General features: G+C 51.8%; 1 protein-coding gene and 1 long non-coding RNA gene across 3 annotated transcripts in view; one reads left to right on the forward strand and one right to left on the reverse strand.

The window, feature by feature from the left end:
• LOC140408621 (lipopolysaccharide-responsive and beige-like anchor protein) overlaps positions 1 to 27,820 on the forward strand; it is a 1,704,725-nt gene that overhangs the window by 825,718 nt on the left and 851,187 nt on the right. The gene's annotated exons all lie outside the window — the stretch shown is intronic.
• On the reverse strand, positions 1,932 to 10,647 carry LOC140408619 (uncharacterized). The gene is made up of 2 exons (XR_011940154.1): positions 10,544 to 10,647; positions 1,932 to 2,412 (listed from the first exon to the last, which is right to left on the reverse strand). It is a non-coding gene; the product is annotated as an uncharacterized lncRNA (long non-coding RNA).

Consider the following 27,820-nt stretch of genomic DNA (forward strand, 5'->3'; position numbering starts at 1 on the left):
AGGCATCCTCCCAGCAACAGACTGGGGACCTGTGGTGCTCAAAGCAGATTTCAAGGAAACTCTGCCTGCCTGGGCACAGTAACAGTTGCAGGCCTCCCTGTGGAATTGTTCAGCACCCTTGCCACCACTGTGGATGCAAAGCCTTCTTATATTTTAAATATTGAAAAGGTTGGAGAGAGGACATCTGGATTCTGAAAAGCCTCTCCCTTATTTACCTGTCTTGGAATCCTATGATTGTCCCTGCAACTTCAAGAGTCCAGCGTTCTTAAATAGTTGGTGAGCTTGCCCACTGGCCATTAATAGGCCATTCTGATGGAAATTACATCGACTGACTATTTTGCACACAAATGTAGGCTTGTGACTCATAGTTGAGCATGAGGGTGGTGTTCAGAACCTTCAGGGAAAATCCTGTTCATAGAGCAATAAAATAAATATGGCACAGTTGGAGGCTATTTGGTCCATCAAATCCATGTAGGCTGTGTATAGAAAAGTCCACTAATCACATTCCCCGTTTCTATCCTGCAAGTTTATTTCCCTCAAGTGCCCACCCGCTTTCCTTTTGAAATCACCATCACTGTTCTACCACCCTCGTAGGCAGCAAGTTACAGGCCAATATTATTTGCTGAATTAAAAAAGTTCTAAAACTATTGTCCTGTTAATAGTGTTTATGTGCTGAGAAAGTTTGGGCTGAATTGCTTTGCGGTTGAAGTGATGGCACAGACACAAATTGCACCCAGGTTTAAGTTTGAATTTTGTTGTATTCTCCCATGCTGAATTTAGATTTAGTTTGGGAGATATTTTGTTGACCAATATATGCAGTACTATTTTAGTTTGCACTCATCTTGATTTTGATTTAGTTTGGGAGAGATTTTGTTGACCAATATGCTGTACTATTTTAGTTTGCACTCATCTGGATTTTGATCCGAAAGTCAAAGTCTTGATTATTTTTTTAAGAAATCTTAGTTAGTTTCACAGATTTGTGAAACAGGCCTTGAAAAGGTTGCCATGGATAAAAGGCAAATTAAATTTTCTGGAAAGAAAGGCTTTATCAGCAATGACAGGATGGGGAAAGATGATTGCCACTTGGTCATAGTGGAGAAGCACTTAGACTTGCTGTCAATGCTTCGGCTAATGAGGACTAATGTTTTTCTTGGATCAAACACATGTTCAAATATACTTGCTGCAGTGGAGTAAGAACAGACAATATGATGTTGAAGATTGAGAAAATGAATGGTCATGTCTTGTCAAAATAGGCAGCTCTGTTTTGAATGTTTATGATTATACTTATGCAATGGAGCCTAATTATTTTGGTATCCCTGCTGTATTTGATGAGTTGTAATAGGATTCCCTTTTCAATAATAGTTTTGAAAGATTTTCCGAGTACCTGATAAAGATGTGTTAAGTCTTATGTTGTATTAAATAGTAGTGGGTACAGAAATACAATGATAATGTGCTATCAAACCTGAAATAAGAAATTAAACTCGTAACTTTCTCTTGCCTATCATGAACCTTTCTTTGTGTGCCATTTTGCACTTACTTAGTGCTGGAAACTTTGCCTTGCATGTCACAGAAATGAACCCAATCTTAATGCAATAAATAGATGCTTAAATATCTCATGTCTGCTTCAAACTATAGCCTATATTGAAAAAGAAACATACAAAAAGAAGGGTAAGAAACAAGTTCACCCCATACCTTAGCCATGTAATTATCCTGAAAATGCAAAGAGAAAAAAAAAGGCCAAAAGATTCCTAAAGCAATCAAGAAAGCTACAAGAGTCATCTCATTGACATTCAATTGCATTATCATCCCTGAATCTCTTACCATCAACATCCTGGCTGTTAATTGCATATCAGTTGTGCTCACCATATGCAGGTGGAGGGCATTGATTGGATTGTTGCTTGAGCACATTTAAAGAGATACTGACACAGGGATGAGGGTTAAGTTATATATTTGTAATATTTCACTCTAATAAATCTAAGCTGAGTAAATATTGGTTCGAGTTTCATCCTTCGCCAACTGGCTATCAGGACTCACCTGGGAATCAATCAAAGGGAGTTACTATTGCCCTGAAACACTGTGGATACAAGAGCAAGTCAGAAGCTGGGAATCCTGCAATGAGTAACTTGCTTGTTGACTTCCAAATACCTGTCCATCATCTTGAAGGCACAAGTCATGAGTGTGATGAAATGTTCTCCACTTGCCTGGATGAGTGTAGCTCCAATAATATGCAAGATGCTCGACACCAGCAGGTCAAAGCTGCCCGCTTGATTGACACCCCATCCACCACCTTAGCCATTCACTTCCTCCACCATTGCCGTGCAGTGGCAGCAATGTGTACCATCTTCAAGATCATCGGCAGCTACCTGTCAAGACTCCTTGAACAGCATCTTCCAAACCTGTGAACTCTACTACCTAGAAGAACAATCAGAGGCGTATGGAAACATCATCACCTGTAAATTCCATTCCAATACTCACACAACTGACTTGGAAGTATATCATGTTCCACCACTATTTCTTGGAACAAAATTCTGGATCTCCTTCCCCGATAGAAAGTACAAAAACCCCATGAACTGCAGTTGTCCAAGATGTGACTCACCACCAACTTCTCGGGGCCATAAAACTGTCCTTTGATGTCACATCCCATGAAAAGGAGGTGCTGACACGACTAATAATCCAGAAACCCAAGGTAATGCCCTGGGGAATCTGGGTTCAAATTCCACCGTGCCAAATGGTGAAATTTGAATCTAGATAAATCTGGAATTAAAAGTCTAATGATAACCATGAAACCATTGTCGATTGTTGATCATTAACATTCTTTCGGGAAGGAAATATGCTGTCTTTGCGAGGGTCTGGCTTCCATGTGACTCCAGAACCTCAAGTAATGTGGTTAACATTTGAAAAAGCGCTCTGAAATGGCCTAACAAGCCACTCATTTCAAGGACAATGAGGGATAGACAATAAATACTGACCAGATCCCATGAACGAATAAAAAAAATAAAAAGTAGTCCATAATTGCTCAAAATCCACAATCTAGGACTGTATCCCCTTTTAACAAGAAGTAGTCTGCCTTCGCAAGAACTTGCACAGTTCTGTTTTAAAGGACTAGCAAATTCATACCCGCCGCATTTTGACAGTCTGTTCCAGCGGCTGATATTTGTAACACTTTTTACTTCTTCACTCGCAGATTTTGTCTACATGCCCTCTCGTCCTATTATTGATATTCATCGAAATGCAGTCTTTTGTTTTAAAATGTCAATCGTATTGCAGCTAAACCTACATTTATCCAAAGTGCACAGCCCTATCACTTGGAACCTGTCTCCATGATTAAGAGCCTACGGCTTAGTTATTGTTTTGTCACCTTCCAGTACACTTTCTGAAAAGCCTCCGTAGTCCTCATCGTATCTCATAATTTTTCAACTTTGGATGCAGCACAGTCTTATCTCGTTTAAGTATAGTTTTCTTGGTTTTATATTAACTCCTGCTAACCTAACCTAAAACCCTATTTTCTATCCATATAGCCATCTCACATTTATCATGGTCTGGCATCATTCAAAATATTTCCATTAATGATGACTTTCAATTACATTTAAATCATTTACCTCTCCAACATACTAATGCTAAACATTTTACTTGGAGTACTTTATTCAAGTGTTCTTTAGAAATCAAAGCATATGTCACCAACAGGACTACTGTGATCTACCAAATTGATTACTTTCTTTCTGCTCTAGAGATTTAGAATGTTTCTTTGTCCATCATAGGTTTAAATATTGTCCATTTTTTCTCTCATGGAGATTATCAATGAGCATGCCACAATGGACGTTCCTTAATTCTTCCTCGATGTCTAAAATTACATTTTCAATTATTAATTACACTCTCTATTGTACCTCAATCTTTTCTTCTAAAACCATCCACCATTCCAGAATCACCCTCAATCAAAAGCAATCACCAGCTTTTCGCCACCACTATTGTTCCATGAAAGCTGCAAGGACATGTAGAAACCCAGAGGTTACTCATTAGCCGCACACAAGTTATTCCTTTTAAGATGGTGCATGTATGTGACTGCATACAAAAATTTGCACGGTGCTGCACACTTAACTGAATAGGCCACATAGCAAAAAAAGAAGAAAAATTGGCTACTACCAACAGTATTTTTAAAATACTCCCCTATCCTTTCCACTCTTACCTCCTGCAAGTGTGAGGAATTCATGGACTTCTTTTTCATCAAAGTACACCATCTATTCTGCTCGGTCTTGTTTCTTCCCATTTTTGACTTTCCCTCCTCCCGGATTTCTTTACATCTCCGAGCTCTGAATTCCCGTCTTTCTCTAGTTCCTATCCCATTTCACCTTTATCACCTTTTGAGGTCCATGTGACCTAATTCCTGGTCCCTTCATCCCATCCCCCAAAACTGCTGCTTGCTCAATATTTCCTTACACCTATGTTATCTGATATTCTAAATGGTTCCTTGTCAGCTACTGACTCACCATCATTTCCCCCATATCAAGAGAAGAAAGCCCTCCGCAGGCTTGATGGACCAGCAAGCAATTTTATGTCCATCAATTTCATATGTTGGAAACTATTTTTTTTAAAAAATATATATTTTATTAAAGTTTTCAAACAGAATTTTTCCACTTTACAAATCAACATAAAAATAACTCAATAGCTGATAAATAACATTATTTAAATAAAATAGTGAACTAACAAAGTAACAAAAAATAGTGTGTCCCCCCCCCCCCCCCCCCCCCCCCCAGGCTGCTGCTGCTGACGATCTATTTTCCCTTAACGTTCCGCGAGATAGTCAAGGAACGGTTGCCACCGCCTGGAGAACCCCTGAGCCGATCCTCTCAGGGCAAATTTCATTCGTTCCAGTTTTATGAACCCTGCCATATCGTTTATCCAGGTCTTCACGCCGGGGGGTTTTGCTTCTTCCACATAGGTAGGATCCTTCGCCGGGCTATCAGGGACGCAAAGGCCAGAATATCGGCCTCTTTCGCCTCCTGCACTCCCGGCTCTTCCGCTACCCCAAATATAGCTAACCCCCAGCCTGTCTTGACCCGGACCTTCACCACCTTTGAGATCACCTTTGCCACTCCCCTCCAGTACTCATCCAGTGCCTGACACGACCAGAACATGTGTGTGGGGTTCGCCGGGCTTCCCAAGCACCTCCTGCACCTGTCCTCCACTCCGAAGAACCTGCTCAGTCTTGCTCCCGTCATATGTGCTCTGTGTAGAACCTTGAATTGTATCAGGCTAAGCCTGGCACACGAGGACGAGGAATTTACCCTACTTAGGGCATCAGCCCACAGCCCCTCCTCAATCTCCTTCCCCAGCTCCTCTTCCCATTTTCCCTTCAGCTCCTCTACCAGCTCCTCCCCCTCGTGTCTCATCTCCTGATATATTTCAGACACTTTGCCCTCCCCGACCCATACCCCGGAAATCACTCTATCCTGGATCCTTTGTGGTGTCGGGAGCAGCGGAAATTCCCTCACCTGTTGCCTCGTAAACGCCCTCACTTGCATGTATCTAAAGATATTCCCCGGGGGCAGCTCATACTTTTCCTCCAGAGCTCCCAGGCTCGCGAACGTCCCGTCAATAAACAAATCTCTCAATCTCCTAGTTCCTGCCCGATGCCAGCTTTGGAACCCTCCGTCTATCCTTCCTGGGACAAACCTATGGTTGTTCCTGATCGGGGACCACACCGAGGCACCCGTCACCCCCCTGTGTCGCTTCCATTGCCCCCAGATCCTTAAGGTTGCCACCACCACTGGGTTTGTGGTATACCTTTTTGGGGAGAGCGGCAGCGGCGCCGTAACCAGCGTCTTTAGGCTCGTTCCCTTACAGGACACCATCTCCAGCCTCTTCCACGCCACCCCCTCTCCCTCCCTCATCCACTTACAAATCATCACCACATTGGCGGCCCAGTAGTAGTCGTCCAGATTCGGCAACGCCAGTCCCCCTCTGTCCCTGCTACGCTGCAGGAACTCCCTCCTTACCCTCAGGGTCTTCCCTGCCCACACGAAACTCATAACGCTCCTGTCTATTTTCTTGAAAAAGGCCTTAGTGATCAGAATGGGGAGACATTGAAACACAAAAAGAAACCTTGTGAGGACCATCATTTTTACCACCTGCACTCTGCCCGCCAGTGAGAGCGGCAGCATATCCCACCTTGAAATCCTCCTCCATCTGCTCCACCAGCCGCGTCAGATTGAGTTTGTGTAGAGTTCCCCAGCTCCTAGCTACCTGAATCCCCAAATATCAGAAGCTCCTTTCCACTCTCCTTAACGGCAGGGCGTCTATTCCTCTTCCCTGATCTCTAGGGTGTATTACGAAAAGCTCGCTCTTCCCCATATTTAGCCTATATCCCGAAAAATCTCCAAACTCCCTCAATATCTGCATAACCTCTGTCATCCCCTCTACAGGATCCGCCACATATAGCAGTAGGTCATCTGAGTAGAGTGACACTCGATGTTCCTCTCCCCCTCTAACCACCCCCCTCCATTTCTTAGAGTCTCTCAACGCTATGGCCAGTGGTTCAATTGCCAGCGCGAACAGTAATGGGGACAGGGGGCACCCCTGCCTTGTTCCCCTATGTAACCGAAAATATTCCGATCTTTGCCGGTTTATGACTGCACTTGCCACTGGGGCCCCATATAGGAGTCTGACCCAACTGACAAACCCCTCCCCGAACCCAAACCTCCTCAACACCTCCCATAGATACTCCCACTCTACCCTATTGAATGCCTTCTCTGCATCCATCGCCACCACTATCTCTGCCTCCCCCTCCGCTGGGGGCATCATTATCACCCCCAACAGCCGTCGCATGTTGACATTCAGTTGTCTCCCCTTTACAAACCCTGTCTGGTCTTCATGCACCACCCCCAGGGACACAATCCTCGATCCTCGTCGCCAGCACTTTTGCCAGCAGCTTGGCGTCTACATTCAGGAGTGAGATAGGCCTATATGACCCGCATTGCAGCGGATCTTTATCCAGCTTCAGGATTAGTGATATCATCGCCTCCGATATTGTCGGGGGTAGGGTCCCCCCTTCTCTGGTCTCGTTAAAGGTTCTCGCCAGCAGCGGGGCCAACAAGTCCACATATTTCCTGTAAAATTCCACCGGGAACCCGTCTCGTCCTGGGGCCTTCCCTGCCTGCATGTTCCCCAGCCCTTTAGTCACCTCATCCACCTCAGTTGGCATCCCTAGACCTGCCACCTCCTGCTCCTCCACCCTCGGGAACCTTAGTTGGTCCAGAAACTGTTGCATTCCCTCTTTTCCCTCCGGGGGTTGGGACCTATATAGCCTCTCATAAAAGGTCCTAAACACCTCATTTACCTTCCCTGCTCTCCGCTCCGTAGTTCCCGTTTCATCCCTAACTCCCCCAATTTCCCTCGCCGCTATCCTCTTGCGAAGTTGGTGGGCCAGCAGCCGGCTTGCCTTTTCCCCATATTCATATCTCATCCCCTGTGCCTTCCTCCACTGTGCCTCTGCCTTTCCTGTGGTCAGCAGGTCAAACTCCGTCTGAAGTCTTCGCCTCTCTATATAGTCCTTCGTCCGGGGCCTCCGCATATCTTTTATCCACCCTCAAAATCTCCCCCACTAATCTCTCCCTTTCTTTGCCCTCTTTTTTTCTCCTTGTAAGCCCTAATGGAGATCAACTCTCCCCTAACCACCGCCTTCAGCGCTTCCCATACTACCCCCACCTGGATCTCACCATCATCATTGGCCTCCAGGTACCTCTCAATGCACCCTTCCACAGACCCCCTCATCCGCCAATAATCCCACATCCAGTCGCCAGAGTGGGCGCTGCTCCCTCTCCTCTCCTAATTCCAGATCAACCCAGTGCGGGGCATGGTCTGAAACGGCTATGGCCGAATACTCCGTTCCTGCCACCTTCGAGATCAGTGCCCTGCTCAAAACAAAAAAATCTATTCGGGAGTATACCTTGTGGACATGGGAGAAAAAGGAGAACTCTTTGGCCAACGGCCTAGCAAATCTCCACGGATCCACTCGCCCCATTTGCTCCATGAACCCCCGAAGCACCTTGGCCACTGCCGGCCTTCTTCCGGTCCTGGATCTAGACAGGTCTAGCCCTGGATCCAGCCCCCCCCCCCCCCCCCCCCCCCCCCCCCCATTACCAGGCTTCCCACCTCCAGGTCCGGGATACGTCCCAACATCCGCTTCATAAATCCCGCGTCATCCCAGTTCGTGGCATATACATTTACCAGCACGACCTCCTTTCCCTGCAATCTACCACTCACCATCACGTATCTACCCCCGTTATCCACCACTATATTCCTAGCCTCGAACGACACCCGTTTCCCCACCAGTATCGCCACCCCCCTATTTTTCGCGTCCAACCCTGAGTGGAACACCTGTCCCACCCATCCTTTCCTTAACCTAACCTGATCCGCCACCTTCAGATGCGTCTCCTGAAGCATGACCACATCTGCCTTCAGTCTTTTTAAGTGCGCGAACACTCGGGGCCCTCTTAATTGGCCCATTTAGGCCTCTCATATTCCACGAGATCAGCCGGATTGGGGGGGCCACCCGCGCGCGCCCGCCCCCCCCCCCCCAGCCGACTAGCCATCCCCTGTTCTGGGCCAGCCCCCCGTCCGGGTCCCGTGCACCCACCCGTCCCCCAGGCGGCGCCTTCCCGTCCCGACCACCTCTTCTCTTGCCAGCTCCCACTCGCTCACAGCAGCAGCAACCCAGTTGATTTCCCCCCCCCCCCCGCTAGATCCCCATCTAGCATGGTTACTCCCCCCATGATGCTTCCGAAAGTCAGCTAACTCTAACTGACCCCAGCTTCCCCCGTTCTCTCCTTGACCCCCCCTGTGCGTGGAACTCTCTTCCTTCCTGCGCCTATCTTCCCGCCATCATCTCCCTAGCGCGGGAAAAAACCCACGTTTTCCTGGATCGGATCCGCCCCCCCCATGGCGCAGCTCCCCCATTCCCCACCCCCCCTCTCAGTCCCTTTTTCCACCGGCGCCCACATTTCTCAGTGTCCCCCCATCAAGAGGAGAAAAAATCCCCGTCTGTCGTCTCGATACTATAAACCTCCCATTCCTCAATTTACACTTCTGTACATCAACCTCGTTGTCTCCCCCCCCAACATCAGTCCCTCAGTTCTGGTCCAGTTTCTCTTCTTGGATGAAGGTCCATGCCTCATCCGACGTTTCAAAGTAGTAGTGCTTGCCCTGGTGCGTGACCCACAATCGCGCCGGCTGCAGCATCCCAAATTTTATTTTCTTCCTGTGAAGCCCCGCTTTGGCCCGATTAAAGCTCGCCCTCCTTCTCGCCACCTCCGCGCTCCAGTCCTGATATACTCGTATCACCGCATTCTCCCACCTGCTACTCCATACCTTCTTGGTCCAGCTCAAGACAGCCTCTCTGTCAGTGAAGCGGTGAAATCTCACCACTATCGCCCTTGGAAGTTCTCCAGCCTTTGGTCTTCTCACAAGGGCCCGGTGAGCCCCTTCCTCCTCCAGTGGGCCTCAGCTCCCATTAGCGTTTGGAGCATCGTGCTCACATAAGCCCCAACGTCAGCTCCCTCCATTCCTTCGGGGAGACCCAGAATCCGGAGGTTCTTCCTCCTCGAGCTGTTCTCCAGGACTTTGAGCCTTTCGATACACCTCTTATGTAGCGCCTCATGTGTCTCCATTTTTACCACAAGGCCCTGTATCTCATCCTCGTTTTCTGCTGCCTTTGCCTTCACCCCACGGAGCACTATCGCCTGGGCCTTTTGTGTTTCTTTTAGCCCATCGATTGCCAATAACATCGGCGCCAGCACCTCCTTCTTTAGTTCCTCCACACACCGTCGGAGGAATTCCTGCTGGTCCGGGCCCTATGTCGCCTGGGCTCCATCCGCCGCCATCTTGCTTCTTCCTTCTCTTCTCTGCCGCTGCTCCAGAGGATCCTTCGCAATCTGGCCACTACCACCAGTCCTTTCCATACACACCCGGGGGGAACACCTTCCTTCGTCACCCCACACTGGGTTTGGTCCGAAGAAATTTCCATTGGGGCTCCCGAAAAGAGCCCAAAAGTCCGTTAGAACGGGAGCTGCCGAAACGTGCGGCTTAGCAGTGCATCGCCGCAACCGGAAGTCTGTTGCAAACTATTAACCATCACCAAACTTCCTTTCCTCTTGAAATTTAATAACATAGTATTACTTGCCAAATTCATGTCCCTCTCTTGTTTGAATCTATTCACTATTAATCAGGCACCCCACCAGCAGCATTAGTTTGGCCCTAATCAAAGTCATGAACAAGTTTCTTTCTCAATATTCCACTCATAAATCTCTCGAGCTATCCATTTTCATTTGCATTGTAAGACCCTCCATACCATTTTCACTTAAGTTTTTAATTATAATTTTTAACTGCTCCGTTCATTCCACGTCTATTTTTGATTCCCCATCTGTGAAGTGCTTTGGGATATTTCTCTACATTAAAGGTAACATATAAAAGCATAACAAAGTAATATTATTGGTTATTATGGAGTGCGGAATTGTATTTATGTAACACCTTTAATATTGATAAAACATACCAGTGCACTTGGCGAGCTTGTGGGAGAATGCTGAAAGAAAGGAGCAGAAATGAGGAAGTTTCAATTGAGAAGTTTCAACAACAACTTGCATTTACATATTTCTTTTTGCGTAGGAACTTATTCTGTACTGTATAGGTATATTATAAATGTAACTCATGAAATCATAATGAAAAAGTGTGCAGAAGTTAAAAACATAGAATGAGACTGAAAAAAATTAAGCCAAACCCGAACTTTTTTCATTTATAAAAAAAAAAATTATTTTATTGGCATTTTCAAATTTATATACAGTTATGCACATTGTTGGCCGTGTTTATTCACTGTACAATACAGAAAGGTTTGTTTTTTTCCTTCCCTTAATTTCCTCTATTTACATTCTGCTGCCCTCTGGCTCAGCGTGTGGTCTCCTCCCCCGCCACCCCCCCCCCCCCCCACCCCCCTTGCGTCCCCCCTGGTCGGTTTTGCCCCCCACCCCCCTTTATTTTCTTCCCCGTCAACCTCGGCTGTGTTTCCCTTGTGAAATCTCTTCTCCTCCCCCCCCCCCCCCCTCTCTCTCTCTCCCCTTGGGTTGGGGGGGGGGGGGGAATTGCCAAGCTGTTTTCATGAGAAGTTCCACAAATCTAGGTTTTCTGAAATATCTAAATATGAAGTTGCATCACTTTGATAAGCGGAATAGCTTTAATGCACTTTGACAAATAAACATGAAGACATATGAAACTTTCCAGCTTCATTGTTATGAGTGATAACAATTAATGTAGGTATCTTTCTAAATATGTAGGTTATTTTTGGATACTAAACATGTGTAGGTGAAATTATTTTCATTATAGTTATCATTGATGCAGTTAAGATGCTTTGTGTTTTATGATGGTAGATTTTCATGTTGTCATCGATTTTTCCAGCTGCTTTTCGATCAAGAAGCATTCATTTGCCTCTAACAATGTTATTACCAAACATTGGCATGATGGGACTTTATCCCAGTGAAAGAAAACACACAGACCCTCACCCTTCACACCCTCTTCATCCCCTTGCCCGATCCATGCCAACTCATGCCGCCACCCACTCCCTGTGTCCTCTCATGCCTCCAATGGCACGCTCTGCCCTTCCACCCACTCCTTCAAGCCCCTATGCCAGGCTCTTCCCATCCGTACACTCCCTAAGGTACCTCTTGCCTCCATGCTAACACTGACCCATTGACCCAAGCATACATAATGAGACTTGGCTGAGAGCCCATAAATCTATGAGAATCGCAGAACACCTGCTGCACAGAAGAATTATTGTTTGATTGACAGTTCGGGCTCTCTGATATCTGTGGTCAATTTCACAATGTTTGTTGACATATGTCAGGTGGTTTCACGTGTTTGTGGTTTTTGAAACTTCACAGGGCCTGGATGATCAACATTTTTATTTATTAGTTTGCCATCCTGACATTGCTTTCATAGGAGGAAGTGATCAATGGATTACATGTTTTTAAAGTCATTTTTTCCACATTCCACGAGGAATGTTCAATGGTTCTAGAGTTCTACAGTGGGTCAGTATGCATAGAAGTGCCAGAGCCTGGCATAGGGGGCATGAGCGGACATAGGGATGGATGGAAGGGCAGAACTGTCATGGGCCTGAGGGGGTGGGTGGAAGGACAGAGTCTGGGGCATGAGGAAACATAGGGGGTGGGTGGAGGTGTAGCTTGGCATGATGAGCATGAATGGAACCTTTTTAACTTGCCTTTTAAATGATGCCTCAGGCACACAACCCATCTCGGGCCATGAACCAAGACTCTTTAAGAACCTGGCCTGACTCCAATGTAAATTGTGGAGAAATAGGAGATACATATCTCTGCAGTGGAGCTGGCCTGGGTAGGCTATCCATATATGGGCTTCTGATATTCACTCCTAAAAGGCTCTCAGCCCAGAACGTGGATGGGAATCCCTGAATCAGGATTTGCTCGCCATATTTACAGGGTTCCTGAGTTAACCAGGCTCAGTGAAAATCCAGGCCTTTACAAGCCTCTGAACTCTACAACCTAACACCAGTGTCAATAAGCTTCTCTTCAGATGCTGTTTTGTGAACCTGTGTGGACAAAGTAATTATCCGGTGAGTGCCCCCCACGTGTATACTCTTTAATTTATGAAATTAACACTCCGCATCTCCAGGCTATCTCATCCTTTTACTTAAATAATAATGATGATGCAAGGAAGAGGCACTCGCTGCTTGCCTTCATGCAGTTTGGAAATTAATTTCATTTGAATTTTGTTTATATATGTATATACCTGGATATTTCTTTGCACTTGTGATTATTTGATTTTAATTTGGAGGTGGTTGTGAAATTGACACCCTGTTGATTTAATTGTTTTCATGAACTGTGTGGGTTTCCTCCGGGTGCTCCAGTTTCCTCCCACAATCCAGAAATGTGCTGGTTAGGTGAATTGGCCATGCTAAATTGCCCTTAGTGTCCAAAAAAGGTTAGGTTAGGTGCGGTTATTGGGTTACGGGGATAGGGTGGAGGCTTGGGTGGGGTGCTCTTTCCAAGGGCCGGTGCAGACTCGATAAGCCAAATGGCCTCCTTCTGCACTGTAGATTCTATGAACTGATCCTGGTGCAAAATGTGAACTAATAGTGGAGATGTCCAATTTCTAATTCTGAAAGTCCAATGTTTTGTAATGCCCTGCAACATCTGAGCTCCAGGGCAGTGTATCTGGGAAGGTACCCAAAGATGCATTGGGGAACCCTGACCCGGAAGTCCCAGATAAGGCTTTCATGACAATCAAATGTCCGAAGGACAATTGTCCTGTACTGGATGTTGTGATATGTGCCTGCATGTCATTGTAATGTAAAGATGCTCAGCAGAGCAAGGTTTGATGTGGGGCTAGAGAATAACACTGCCCATATTATAGTACATATAATCACATGGTAAGGGGCTCTGGGAGAACAATCCAGAGCAGCACAAGTACGCAGCCTGCCTGCATGGAGACAACACTCCATGCCTTACCATACCTTGGAACTATAAATGGTTAAATACCACCAACAAAGGGTTCATGTTAAAAGATGGGTTCACGTGTCTCAAGATCTCCTCATCAAGACATCATCACGCACCGTATTATGGCATGGTGTGCAGTAGTGGCATCTACGTTGATGACCAACAGCGATAGTAGCATGGTGATCGGTAGTGCTGATCAACAGCAGTAAGAAAGTTGGCAGTTAAATGCGTGAACCCAGAACAGTATCCTAAAGTATGAAAACTGAAGCTGGACTACAGAGACATGCACCTCAGAAGAAAAATTAAAGACAAAAGCGTAAAGAGATGAAAACAGTTTTAAATAGCTGAATGAAAACACGGTAAAAGACTCTCAAGGTGATTCTATTGAATTACAGGAAAATTTCAGATGAAAGCAAGCTTGGTAAAGAAAAGGTAAATATGTTGAAAGACCTTCATACACGATGAGAATTCTTTCTGTCAACGGTTGTTCCTCTGCAAGATTTCGAAGAAAAGCAAATTAATTTAACATCACTCTGAACAAACTGATGGCAGAAAAGACTCAGTAATGTTTTTTATTCCAGAAGGAAGAAAAGAACTACGCGAAACGTACTGAGGAGTTGCAGAAACAGTTAAATGAAAGAGAGATGTTGAAAGGAAAAGCTGTAGAATTTTCCTAGTTGCAAGTGGATAATGAAGCCATCAGTAGCACAATTACAGAACTGAAGCAAGTGAAAGCTTCGCCAGAAAAAGACCTGACCAACAGTGGATCCAAAACGAAGGACACAACCAAACTTCTGTTGCTGACAGAGAAAGAAGAGACAGGATTAAGATAGAAAATATAAATCCAACACTGAAGCACAAGGACCTGGAAGAAGAAAAAGTTGACCTGAACTAAAAAATTCATTAGCTTATATAGCAACTTGAAAATTTAAATAGCAAAGAAATGTTTGGTTGAAATTGTGAAACTGATGGAAATGAATGTCCATTTGTGAAATGTATACATCCAGCAGGAACATGGCAGACACCGTGGAAAAAGAAAATCTGAGTCCATTAGGAATTAATGGAATGCACAATCCTCTCCGAAGGAATAAGACAAACACAGACAATTTATTAATAAAGAGATTCGACTGGAAGGAGCGTAAAAAGCAAATCAAATGGAGATAGCTGAGTGTCGGCAACACAATGCTACTACCATTCCTCTACATGTGACAGACTGATGTGGAAGAACTTTCAAGGCTCAAGACTATGAATTTATAAAGTCAGAGATTGAGGTGGGGAGCAGGGATAGCAAATACAAATTTAAGAAAAGGAAGGGAGATGTTGTGATATGTACCTGTATGAAATTATAATATAAAGATGCTCAGCAGAGATAGCTTTGCTGGAGTTCACGAAGTTGAGGGTAGTGCAGTACTGAGGAAGGTACCAAGGTCACAAGAGTGGACCTGCAGGCATGAAGGTGGTTTGAAGTGTGTCTACTTCAATGCGAGGAGCATCAGGAATAAGGTTGGTACCTGGGACTACGATGTTGTGGCCATTACGGAGACGTGGATAGAACAGGGGCAGGAATGGTTGTTGGAGGTTCCGGGGTTTAGATGTTTCAGTAAGATTAGGGAAGGTGGTAAAACAGGTGGAGGAGTTGCATTGTTAATCAAGGATAGTATAATGGCTGCAGAAAGGCAGTTTGAGGAGGATCTGTCTACCGAGGTAGTGTGGGCTGAAATTAGAAATAGGAAAGGAGCGGTCACTTTGTTAGGAGTTTTCTATAGGCCCCCAAACAATAACAGAGATGTGGAGGAAAAGATTGTAATGCTGATTTTGGATAGGTGCGGTAGTCACAGGATAGTTGTCATGGGTGACTTTAACTTTCCAAATATTGATTGGAATCACTATAATTCAAATAGTTTGGATGGGACTGTTTTTATCCAGTGTATGCAGGAGGGTTTCCTCACACAATATGTGGATTGACGGACAAGAGGCGGGGCAACATTGGATTTGGTACTGGGTAATGAACTGGGCCAAGTGTTAGATTTGGTTGTGGGAGAGCACTTTGGAGATAGTGACCACAATTCGGTAACTTTCACTGTAGCAATGGAGAGGGATAGGAATATACAGCAGGGCAAGGTTTATAACTGGGGGAAGGGTAATTACAATGCAATTAGGCAAGAATTTGGAAGCATAAAATGGAAACAGGAACTGTCAGGGACAATTGAGATGTGGAGCTTGTTCCAGGAGCAAATACTGCTTGTCCTTGATAGGTATGTCCCTGTCAGGCAGGGAGGAAATGGTCGAGTGAGGGAACCATGGTTTACAAAAGAGGTTGAATGTCTTGTCAAGAGGAAGAAGGGGGCTTATGTAAGGATGAGAAAACAAGGCTCAGTTAGGGCGCTTGAGGGATACAAGATAGCTAGGAAGGAGCTCAAGAAAGGGCTTAGGAGAGCTAGGAGGGGGCATGAGAAGTCCTTGGTGGGTAGGATCAAGGAAAACCCCAAGGCTTTTTATGCTTATGTGAGGAATAAAAGAATGACCAAGGTGAAGTTAGGGCCGGTCAAGGACAGCAGTGGGAATGTGTGCATGGCGTCTGATGATATAGGAGAGGCCCTAAATGAATACTTTTCTTCAGTGTTCACAAAGGAGAGGGGCCACGTTGTTGAGAAGGATAGTGCGATACAGGCTGGTAGGCTGGAGGAGGTAGATATTCGGAAGGAAGATGTGTTAGAAATTTTGAGAAGCCTGAGGATAGATAAGTCCCCTGGGCCTGATGGGATATATCCTAGGATTCTTTGGGAGGTGAGGGATGAGATTGCAGAGCCTTTGACTTTGATCTTTATGTCCTCACTGTCTACAGGAATAGTGCCAGAAGATTGGAGAGAGGCGAATGTTGTCCCCTTGTTCAAGAAAGGGAATAGGTATAACCCTGGGAATTATAGGCCGATTAGTCTCACTTCGGTCATCGGTAAATTATTGGAAAGGGTTCTGAGGGATAGGATTTATGATAATTTGGAAAGATACAGCTTAATCCAGGATAGTCAGCACGGATTTGTGAGGGGTAAGTCTTGCCTCACAAATTTGATTGTATTCTTTGAAGAGGTAACTAAGTATATAGATAAAGGTAGAGCAGTTGATGTCGTATACATGGATTTTAGTAAGGCGATTGATAAGGTGCCCATGGTCGGCTCATGCAGAAAGTAAGGAGGCATGGCATAGAGGGAAATTTGGCCGATTGGATCAGTAACTGGCTATCACATAGAAGACAGAGGGTGGTGGTAGATGGTAAATTTTCATCCTGGAGCCCAGTCACCAGCGGTGTACCACAGGGATCAGTGCTGGGTCCTCTGCTATTTGTGATTTTTATCAATGACTTGGATGATGGAGTTGAAGGTTGGGTAGTAAATTTGCTGATGACACCAAGATTGGTGGAGTAGTGGATAATGTGGAGGGCTGTTGTAGTCTGCAAAGAAACATTGATAGGATGCAGAGCTGGGCTGAAAAGTGGCAGATGGAGTTTAACCCTGATAAGTGTGATGTGATTCATTTTGGTAGGTCAAATTTGAATGCGGATTACATGGTTAACGGTAGAGTTCTGAAGAATGTGGAGGAGCAAAAAGATCTCGGAGTTCATGTCCATAGATCTCTGAAAGTTGCCACCCAAGTGGATTGAGCCGTGAAGAAAGCCTATAGTGTGTTAGCATTTATTAACGGGGATTGAGTTTAAGAGCCGTGAGGTTATGCTGCAACTGTACCAGACCTTGGTTAGACCACATTTGGAGTATTGTGTGCCGTTCTGGTCACCTCATTATAGAAAGGATGTGGAAGCATTGGAAAGGGTGCAAAGGAGATTTACCAGGATGCTGCCTGGATTGGTGGGTGGGTCTTATGAGGAAAGGTTGAGGGAGCTAGGGCTTTTTTCATTGGAGCGAAGGAGGATGAGAGGTGACTTAATTGAGGTGTATAAGATGATGAGAGGGATAGATAGAGTGGACGTTCAGCGACTTTTTCCTTGAGTGGATGTAGCTGTTACAAGGGGGCATAACTCTTAGGTTCATGATGGAAGATAGAGGAGGGATGTCAGAGGTAGTTCTTTACTCAGAGAGTGGTTGGGGCGTGGAACGCACTCCCAGCTATGGCAGTGGAGTCGGACACTTTAGGAACTTTCAAGCAGTTATTGGATAGGCATATGGACTGCACTAGAATGATTGGGAGTAGGTTGATTTTTTCTTAGTTTCAGACTAGTTCGGCACAACATCATGGGCCGAAGGGCCTGTACTGTGCTGTACAGATCTAAGTTCTATGTTCTAAATGTTAACATGGGGCCTGCGAATCGCACCGACCACAATATGATGTATAGAGTCAGGACTCTGGGAGAGCTAGAGCAATACTCTGTCAGCAGCCTACCTGTATAGAACATCTCCATGCATGATAGTAATTTGGGAACTGCAAAACATTAATGATTAACAATGAACAGTTCATGTTTAAATTTACAAGTCTCAAGATCTCCAGTGAACAGCACCGTACTATAACCCTGGGAACCATCTAAGAACACGATATAAACTACAAACTTTTTGATGGTCCCGACTGTCTTACAATGATAGTTACCCAGGAAAAGCAAGAAGAATTAAACCACTTCTAACTGTGAAGTAATCATTATACGTACCTCTCCCACCCTTGACCCTGACAACACCACACTCCCCACTGCACCCTCCATTGGAGTCTACCCCACTGTCCCACAGGTTCCTCCCATGGAACCCCACCTGACTGCAATCCGTCCCCAGTAGCACCGTCTCCAATTGCAGAGGCCTGCCCCCCCCGAATGCACGTACACCCCTGCCTTGACTGCACACCCCCCCCCCCCCTCCCTCCCAACGACTCCTCCCAAATCATGTGCACTTACCTTGCAAACCTATCTTCTCCCTGACTTGCAAGTAGCTAGACTTTTAAACCTATCTGACTTAAGGCAGATGGTGTCACAAAAAGGGGCTGTGGCCTCCTTGCACCCAACACTGTAGCCCTCGGCAGAAGGCCTCAGGAGCGTGTTGCACTGCACAGTTCTCACCTGACGTAAGTCGCAAGATCAGGTGAAAAAAGATTGAAAGGATTTTGAGGAGTGCAGTGACGATCCAACTTTGTCACTTTGTGGAGGTCCAGGCCTATTATAGCATTTGAAACCAAGGCATAAATTCCTCTAGGAACATGTTGCCATTGCTACAAATTTCCATCATTATTTCAAAAAACTTCTTTGATCCAAAGAAAAATGATTTGATGTTAAGGGACAACAACTAGACAAAGCGATAGTTTTCAATTATCAATGAGAATCTGTTCAGATTTCATGAATTTCAATTTTTGCTTCTTAAAATTCATAAATTAAATCCAGGCTTTTCTGTTTATGACCTTCCAAGATGAAGGCCAGTCAAGAGAGCAGTTATGGACTAGTGTGCCTTCATTCTGTTGTGCAGACCATCTCACTGACTTGACAGTCCTTGCAAACATGAATGTTGTCGCAAACGGGCATCATTTATTAATGTAGGACATTTGCAGCACTTGCGCTGGCTGAACCTGTCCTTTGAAAGTAATGTAGCATAAAAATGAAAACACTGTTGCTCATGATGTGTAATTGTCTTGAATTTTAGGAAGCAGAAAGAGTTGTGTAGCAAGAAAGGTATTGTTCGTATTTTTGTTCTCGTGTTTAAAGAAAATGGGTTACACAGATTGAGACAAGTTACACAAGTGTCCTGTCAAGACCTTCCATTGACTTTAAATTTACTTGCTAATCTTCCAGATAGAATGTTGATTTTTCGCATTTCGTAGCTAGTGGAAAATAATTTGTCATTTGTTTTAAAATTGATATACATTATATTTCTTAAAAAGTCTTTAAAAATAGATTAAAGAACAAAGAACAATACAGCACAGGAACAGGCCCTTCGGTCCTCCAAGCTTGCGCCGATCACGTATCCTATCTAGACCAACCGCCTGTATCCTTCTATACCCCGTCTGTTCATGTGCCTATCCATATAAGTCTTAAAGGTCACTAACGTATCTGCCTCAACCACCTCACTTGGCAGTACATTCCAGGCCACCACCACCCTCTGTGGGGGAAAAAAAACCTCCCCCGCACATCTCCACTGAACCTTTCCCCCCTCACCTTGAACCTGTGCTCCCTTGTAATTGTCATTTCTGCCCTGGGAAAAAGCCTTCAACTGTTCACCCTATCTACCCCTAATAATTTTGTAAACTTCTATCAGGTCGCCCCTCAGCCTCCATCTCTCTAGGGAGAACAATCCCAGTTTATTCAATCTCTCCTCATAGCTAATACCCTCCATACCAGGCAACATCCTGGTAAACCTTTTCTGTACTCTCTCCAAAGCCTGCACGTCCTGGTAGTGCGGTGACCAAAATTGGACACGGTATTACAAATGTGGCCTAACCAACGTTCGATATAATTGTAACATAATTTTCGAGCTTTTATACCCGATACCCCGTCCTATGAAGGCAAGCATGCCATATGCTTTCTTCACCACCATTTCCACCTGTGCTGCCACTTTTAGGGATCTGTGGACCTGCACGCCCAGCTCTCTGTGTCTCTATGCTCCTGATGGTTCTGCCATTTATTTTATAGCTCCCACCTGAATGGGATCTACCAAAATGGATCACCTCACATTTGTCCGGGTTAAATTCTATCTGCCATTTCTCTGCCCAATTTTGCAGCCTATCTATATCCTGTTGCATTCCCTGACGATCTTATCACCACTATCCGCAACTCCTGCAATCTTAGCATCATCTGCAAACTTGCTAATCAGACCTGCTACGTTTTCTTCCAATTCATTTATATATATTACAAAGATCCCAGAGCTGATCCCTGCGGAACACCACTAGTTACAGACCTCCATTCTGAAAAACACCCTTCCACTGCTACCCTCTGTCTTCTCTGGCCAAGCCAGTTCTGGACCCATCCAAATAGTTCACCCCTGACCCCATGCAGCAGCCTGTCATGAGGACCTTATGAAATGCTTTACTAAAGTATATGTAGACAACATCCACAGCCCTTCCCTCGTCAATCATTTTTGTCACCGCCTCAAAAAATTCAATCAAATTAGTGAGACATGACCTCCCTCGTACAAAACCATGCTGTCTGTTGCTAATAAGGCCATTCACTTCCAAATGTGCATAGATTAGGGGCGGGATTCTGTGATCCTGAGGCTAAGTGTTGAGGCCCTACACAACTCTTTCTGCTTCCTAACATTCAAGAAAATTACACATCATGAACAACAGTGTTTTCATTTTTATGCTACATTACTTTCAAAGGACAGGTTCAGCCAGCGCAAGTGCTGCAAATGTCCCACATTTTGTGACACTTTTTGCCCTCCTGACTCCCTGCTTGAGCTCTTTTCTCGACGGCGCCAACACGGCCTCAGGATCAGTAATTCTGGCCCCTACAGGGTGCCAGCATGGCACTGGATTGGTTCACGCCACTCCAGCTGCTGATCCGGGCATGAACTGGGCGCCGCGGGATCAGCGTATGCGCAGTGGCACTGGCGGCAATGCGCAGTGGGCCCCGATCGTGGGCCAGGCCACATTGGAGGGCCCCACCCAGGGTCGGAACCCTCCCCCCCCCCTCCCCCCACAGGCCGCCCGCCCCCCCCCCCCCCCAACCCTTCCACGCCGAGTTCCCGCCGGCTGAGAGCAGGTGTGGACGGCGCCGGCGGGAGTCGGCTTTTTTACGACAGCCGCTCGGCCCACCCCGGGCCGAGAATCCGCGGGGGGGGGGGGGGGGGCCTGAGAGAATCCCAGGCTGAGAGAATCCCGGGCTGAGAGAATCCCGCCCCCTGTCTCTGAGATTCTTTTCCAACAATTTCACTATCACTGACGTCAAGCTCACTGGCCTCTCATACCCGGATTATCCTTGCAACCCTTCTTAAATAACGGTACAACATTGTCTATGCTCCAATTCTCTGGGATCTCGCCTGTGGCCAATGAGGACACAAAGATTTCTGACAGAGGTCCAGCGATTTCATCTCTTGCCTCCCTCAGCAATCTGTGATAGATGCCATCTGGCCCTGGGGTTTTGTCTACCTTAATGCCTTTTAACACACCTAACACTTCCTCCCTCGTAATAACGACCTGTTCTAAAGTGTTTACACATCCCTCTGAGACACAAACAATCAACATATCCCTCTCCTTTGTGAATACCGATGCAAAATATTCATGAAGGATCTCACCTACTTCCTCTGGTTCTACACCTAATTTCCCTCATTTGTCCTTGAGTGGGCCAACTCTTTCTCTAGCTACCCTCTTGTTTCTAATATACGTATAAAATGCCTTTGGATTCTCCTTAATCCTGTCTGCCAAGAACAGTGTGTGACCCTTTTTGCCCTCCTGACTCCCTGCTTGAGCTCTTTTCTACTTTCCTTGTATTCCTCAAGTGCTTTATCTGTTATTAGTTGCCTGTACCTCTCATATGCATCTTTTTTCTTTTTGACAATATACTCAATTTCCCTGGTCATCCATTGTTCCCGAATCCTGCCTTTCATGTCCTTCCCTTTTACCAGCACATGCCTATCCTGCACTCCCATCAACTCCTCCTTAAAAGACTCCCACATGCCAAATGTGGATTTACACTCAAACACCCTTTCCCAAACAACAGCCTCCAAATCCTGCCTAATCTGGTTGTAGTTAGCCTTCCCCCAATTTAGCACCTTAACCCGAGGACAACACTCGTCCTTTTTCAGGAGTATCCGAAAGCTTACGGAATTGTGGTCACTGTTCACCACATGTTCTCCCACTACAATGTTGATGACCTGGCCAGGCTTGTTCCCTAGTACTAGGTTCAATATAGCCCCCTCTCTAGTCGGACTATCCACATATTGTTCCAAAAATCCTTCTTGGACACACTTAACAAATTCCTCACCATCCAGACCCCTAGCCCTAAGGGATTTCCAGTCGCTATAAGGAAAATTAAAGTCTCCCACTACAGCAACTCTGTTATTTCTACTTCTATCCAGAATCTGCTTACATACCTGTTCCTCAACTTCCCGTGGGCTGTTGGGAGGCCTGTAGTACACCCGCATCATAGTGACTGCCCCCTTCCTGTTTCTGAGCTCTACCCACAGTGCCTCGTTGCTTTGATTCTTCCATGGTGTCCTCCCTCTGTGCAGCTGTAATATGTTCCCTAACCAATATTGCAACCCCCCCACCTCTTTTACCTTCCTCCCTGTCTTGCCTAAAACAGCTACATCCTGGAATATTTAGCAGCTAGTCCTGTCCCTTTTAAAAATATATATATTTATTAAAGTTTTTTAACACAATTTTTCTCCCTTACAAACAATAACCCCACCCCCCGCAAAAACAAAAAAACGAGAAATCGCGCAGGAGCAAGATCTATACATGGCAAAATGATATATTTACACAGCTTTGTACACTGGCCCTCACCCGTACGTGCCAGTTTCCCCAACCCTTCATGTTATCTCTTGCTCATCCACCCTCCCAGACAGTCCCCCCCTTTCCCTGCCCCCTCCCCCTCCCCTCACCCCCCCCTCCCCCTCCCCCTCTCCCCCCTCCCCCTCCCCCTCTCCCCCCCTCCCCCTCCCCCTCTCCCCCTTCCCCCTCCCTCCCCTTCCCCCTCCCTCCCCTCCCCCCTCCCTCCCCTCCCCCCCCTCCCCCCTCCCTCCCCTCCCCCCTCCCCTCCCCCTCCCCCCTCCCCCTCCTCCCCTCCCCCTCCTCCCCTCCCCCCTCCCTCCCCTCCCCCTCCCTCCCCTCCCCCCCTCCCTCCCCCCTCCCTCCCCCCCCCTCCTCCCCCCTCCCCCCTCCCCCCCTCCCTCCCCCCCCCCTCCCTCCCCCTCCCTCCCCTGCCCCCCTCCCTCCCTGCCCCTCCCTCCCTGCCCCCTCCTCCCCTGCCCCCTCCCTCCCCTGCCCCCCTCCTCCCCTGCCCCCCTCCCTCCCCTGCCCCCCTCCCTCCCCTGCCCCCCTCCCTCCCCTCCCCCCCCTCCCTCCCCTCCCCCCTCCCTCCCCTCCCCTCCCTCCCTCCCCCTCCCCTCCCTCCCCTCCCCCCTCTCCCTCCCCTCCCCCCTCCCTCCCTCCCCTCCCCCCTCCCCTCCCCCCTCCCCCCTCCCTCCCTCCCCCCTCCCTCCCCTCCCCCTCCTCCCCTCCCCCTCCCTCCCCCTCCCCCCTCCCCTCCCTCCCCTCCTCCCCTCCCCTCCCTCCCCTCCCTCCTCCCCTCCCCCTCCCTCCCCTCCCTCCCCCCCCTCCCTCTCCCCTCCCCCCCTCCCCTCCCCCTCCCTCCCCTCCCCCTCCCTCCCTCCCCCTCCCTCCCCTCCCCTCCCTCCCCTCTCCCTCCCTCCCCTCCCCCTCCCTCCCCTCCCCCCCTCCCTCCCCTCCCCCCCTCCCTCCCCTCCCCCCTCCCTCCTCCCCCCTCCCTCCTCCCTCCCCCCTCCTCCTCCCTCCCCCTCCCCCCTCCCTCCCCCCTCCCCTCCCTCCTCCCTCCCCCCCTCCCTCCTCCCTTCCCCCCTCCCCTCCCCCTCCCTCCTCCCCTCCCCTCTCTCCTCCCTCCCTCTCTCCCCTCCCTCCCTCCCTCCCTCCCCCCCTCCCTCCCTCCCCCCCTCCCTCCCCCTCCCCCCTCCCCTCCCCCTCCCCCCCTCCCCCCCTCCCCTCCCCCTCCTCCCCCTCCCCCCTCCCCCCTCCCCCCTCCCCTCCCCCTCCCCCTCCCCCTCCCTCCCCCCTCCCTCCCCCTCCCTCCCTCCCCTCCTCCCTCCTCCCCCCCTCCCCCTCCCTCCCCCCTCCCCTCCCTCCCCCCTCCCCTCCCTCCCCCTCCCCTCCCTCCCCCCTCCCTCCCCCCTCCCCCTCCCTCCCCCTCCCCCTCCCTCCCCCTCCCCCCTCCCTCCCCCCTCCCCCCTCCCTCCCTCCCCCCCTCCCTCCCTCCCTCCCACCCTCCCACCCCCCCTCCCCCCCTCCCCCCCCCCTCCCTCCACCCCCCCTCCCCCCTCCCTCCCCCTCCCCCTCCCTCCCTCCCTCCCCTCCCCCCTCCCTCCCTCCCTCCCCTCCCCCTCCCTCCCCCCTCCCCTCCCCTCCCCCTCCCCCTCCCTCCCTCCCCCCCCCTCCCCCCCTCCCCTCCCTCCCCTCCCCCCCTCCCCCCCTCCCTCCCCTCCCCCCCTCCCTCCCCTCCCCCCCTCCCTCCCTCTCCTCCCCTCCCCCCTCCCTCCCCTCCCCCCCCTCCCTCCCCTCCCCCCTCCCTCCCCTCCCCCTCCCTCCCCTCCCCCTCCCCCTCCCCCTCCCTCCCCTCCCCCCTCCCTCCCCTCCCCCTCCCTCCCTCCCCCTCCCTCCCCTCCCCCCTCCCCCTCCCCCTCCCTCCCCTCCCCCCCTCCCTCCCCTCCCCCCCTCCCTCCCCTCCCCCCCTCCCTCCCCTCCCCCCCCCTCCCTCCCCTCCCTCCCTCCCCTCCCTCCCTCCCTCCCCTCCCCTCCCCCCCTCCCTCCCCTCCCCCTCCCCCCCTCCCTCCCCCCCTCCCTCCCCTCCCCTCCCTCCCCTCCCCCCTCCCTCCCCTCCCCCCCTCCCTCCCTCCCCCTCCCTCCCTCCCCCCTCCCTCCCCTCCCCCCTCCCCCCTCCCCCCCTCCCCTCCCTCCCCTCCCTCCCTCCCCTCCCCCCCTCCCTCCCCTCCCCCCTCCCCTCCCTCCCCCTCCCTCCCCTCCCCCTCCCCCCTCACCTCCCCCCCTCCCTCCCCTCCCCTCCCCCCCTCCCTCCCCTCCCTCCCCCCTCCCTCCCCCCCCTCCCCCCTCCCTCCCTCCCCCCCTCCCTCCCTCCCTCCCCTCCCCCCCTCCCTCCCCTCCCCCCTCCTCCCTCCTCCCCCCCCCTCCCTCCCCTCCCCCCTCCCTCCCCTCCCCCCCTCCCTCCCCTCCCCCCCCTCCCTCCCCCCTCCCCCCTCCCCTCCCTCCCTCCCCCCTCCTCCCTCCCCCTCCCTCCCTCCCCTCCCCCCTCCCTCCCTCCCCTCCCCCCCTCCTCCCTCCCCCCTCCCCTCCCCTCCCTCCCTCCCCCCCTCCCTCCCTCCCTCCCCTCCCCCCCCTCCCTCCCCCCCTCCCCCCTCCCTCCCCTCCCCCCCTCCCTCCCCTCCCCCCCTCCCTCCCCTCCCCCCTCCCTCCCTCCCCCTCCCCCCCTCCCTCCCCTCCCCCCCTCCCTCCCTCCCCTCCCTCCCTCCCTCCCCTCCCCCCTCCCCTCCCCCCTCCCTCCCCCCCTCCCTCCCCTCCCTCCCCCCTCCCCCCCTCCCTCCCTCCCCTCCCCTCCCTCCTCCCCCTCCCCTCCCCCCCCCCTCCCCTCCCTCCCCCCCCCTCCCTCCCCTCCCCCCTCCCTCCCCTCCCGCCCCCCTCCCTCCCCCTCCCCCCTCCCTCCCTCCCCTCCCCTCCCCCTCCCCCTCCCTCCCCTCCCCCCTCCCCCCTCCCTCCCCCCCTCCCTCCCCCCTCCGCCCCTCCCTCCCCTCCCTCCCCTCCCCTCCCTCCCTCCCCTCCCCCCCTCCCTCCCTCCCTCCCCCCCTCCCTCCCCTCCCTCCCCCCCTCCCCTCCCCTCCCCCCTCCCTCCCCTCCCCTCCCTCCCCTCCCCCTCCCTCCCCTCCCCCCCTCCCCCCTCCCTCCCCTCCCTCCCCCCTCCCTCCCCCCCTCCACCCCCCCTCCCCCCCTCCCTCCCTCCCCCCTCCTCCCTCCCCCCCCTCCCTCCCCCCTCCCTCCCCCTCCCTCCCCCCCTCCCCCTCCCTCCCCCCTCCCCCTCCCTCCCCCCTCCCTCCCCTCCCCCCCTCCCCTCTCCCCTCCCTCCCCCCTCCCCTCCCCTCCCTCCCCCTCCCTCCCCTCCCCTCCCTCCCCCCTCCCTCCCCTCCCCCCTCCCTCCCCTCCCTCCCTCCCCCCTCCCCTCCCTCCCTCCCCCCCCTCCCCTCCCTCCCCTCCCCCCCCTCCCCTCCCTCCCCTCCCCCTCCCCTCCCCTCCCCTCCCCTCCCCCCCCTCCCTCCCCCTCCTCCCTCCCTCCCCTCCCCCCCTCCTCCCTCCCCCCCCTCCCTCCCCTCCCCCCCCCCTCCCTCCCCTCCCCCCCCTCCCCTCCCTCCCCTCCCCCCCCTCCCTCCCCTCCCCCCCTCCCCCTCCCTCCCCTCCCCCCCTCCTCCCCCCTCCCTCCCCTCCCCCCCTCCCCCCTCCCTCCCCTCCCCCCTCCCCCCCTCCTCCCCCTCCCTCCCCTCCCTCCCCCCTCCTCCCCTCCCTCCCCTCCCTCCCTCCCTCCTCCCCTCCCTCCCCTCCCCCTCCCCTCCCTCCCCCTCCCTCCCTCTCCCTCCCCTCCCTCCCCTCCCCCTCCCTCCCCCCCTCCCTCCCTCCCTCCCTCCCTCCCTCCCCTCCCCTCCCCCCTCCCTCCCCTCCCCTCCCCCTCCCCTCCCCTCCCCCCTCCCTCCCCCCCCCATTCCTCCCCTCCCCCCCTCCCCCTCGCTCCCCTCCCCCCTCGCTCCCCCTCCCCCCCCTCCCCCCCTCCCTCCCCTCCCCCCCCTCCCTCCCTCCCCCCCTCCCTCCCCCCTCCCTCCCCTCCCTCCCCCCTCCCTCCCCTCCCCCCCCCTCCCTCCCCTCCCCCCCCCTCCCTCCCCTCCCCCCCCCTCCCTCCCCTCCCCCCCCTCCCTCCCCTCCCCCCCCTCCCTCCCCTCCCCCCCTCCCTCCCCTCCCCCCCCCTCCCTCCCCTCCCCCCCTCCCTCCCCTCCCCCCCCCCCTCCCTCCCCTCCCCCCCCCCCCTCCTCCCTCCCCTCCCCCCCTCCCCCCCTCCCCCCCCTCCCTCCCCTCTCCCCTCCCCCCTCCCCTCCCCCTCCCCCCTCCTCCCTCTCCCCTCCCCCTCCCTCCCCTCTCCCCTCCCCCCTCCCTCCCCTCCCCCCTCCCCCCCTCCCCTCCCTCCCCCTCCCCTCCCTCCCCCTCCCCTCCCTCCCCCTCCCCCTCCCCTCCCCCTCTCCCTCCCCTCCCCCCCCTCCCTCCCCTCCCCCCCCCTCCCCTCCCCCCCCTCCCCTCCCCTCCCCCCCCTCCCCCTCCCCTCCCCCCTCCCTCCCCTCCCCCCCTCCCCCCTCCCCCCCTCCCCCCTCCCCCTCCCTCCCCCCTCCCCCCCTCCCCCCCTCCCCCCTCCCCCCTCCCCCCTCCCCCTCCCCCCTCCCCCCCCCCCCTCCCCCCCTCCCCCTCGCCCCCCCCCTCCCCCCTCCCCCCTCCCCCCTCCCCCCCCTCCCTCCCCCCTCCTCCCCTCCCTCCCCCCCTCCTCCCCTCCCTCCCCTCCCTCCCCTCCCCCTCCCCTCCCCTCCCCCCCTCCCTCCCCCTCCCTCCCTCCCCCCTCC

Source organism: Scyliorhinus torazame, chromosome 3 (genome assembly GCF_047496885.1).
Source record: "Scyliorhinus torazame isolate Kashiwa2021f chromosome 3, sScyTor2.1, whole genome shotgun sequence".
Classification (NCBI taxonomy): domain Eukaryota; kingdom Metazoa; phylum Chordata; class Chondrichthyes; order Carcharhiniformes; family Scyliorhinidae; genus Scyliorhinus; species Scyliorhinus torazame.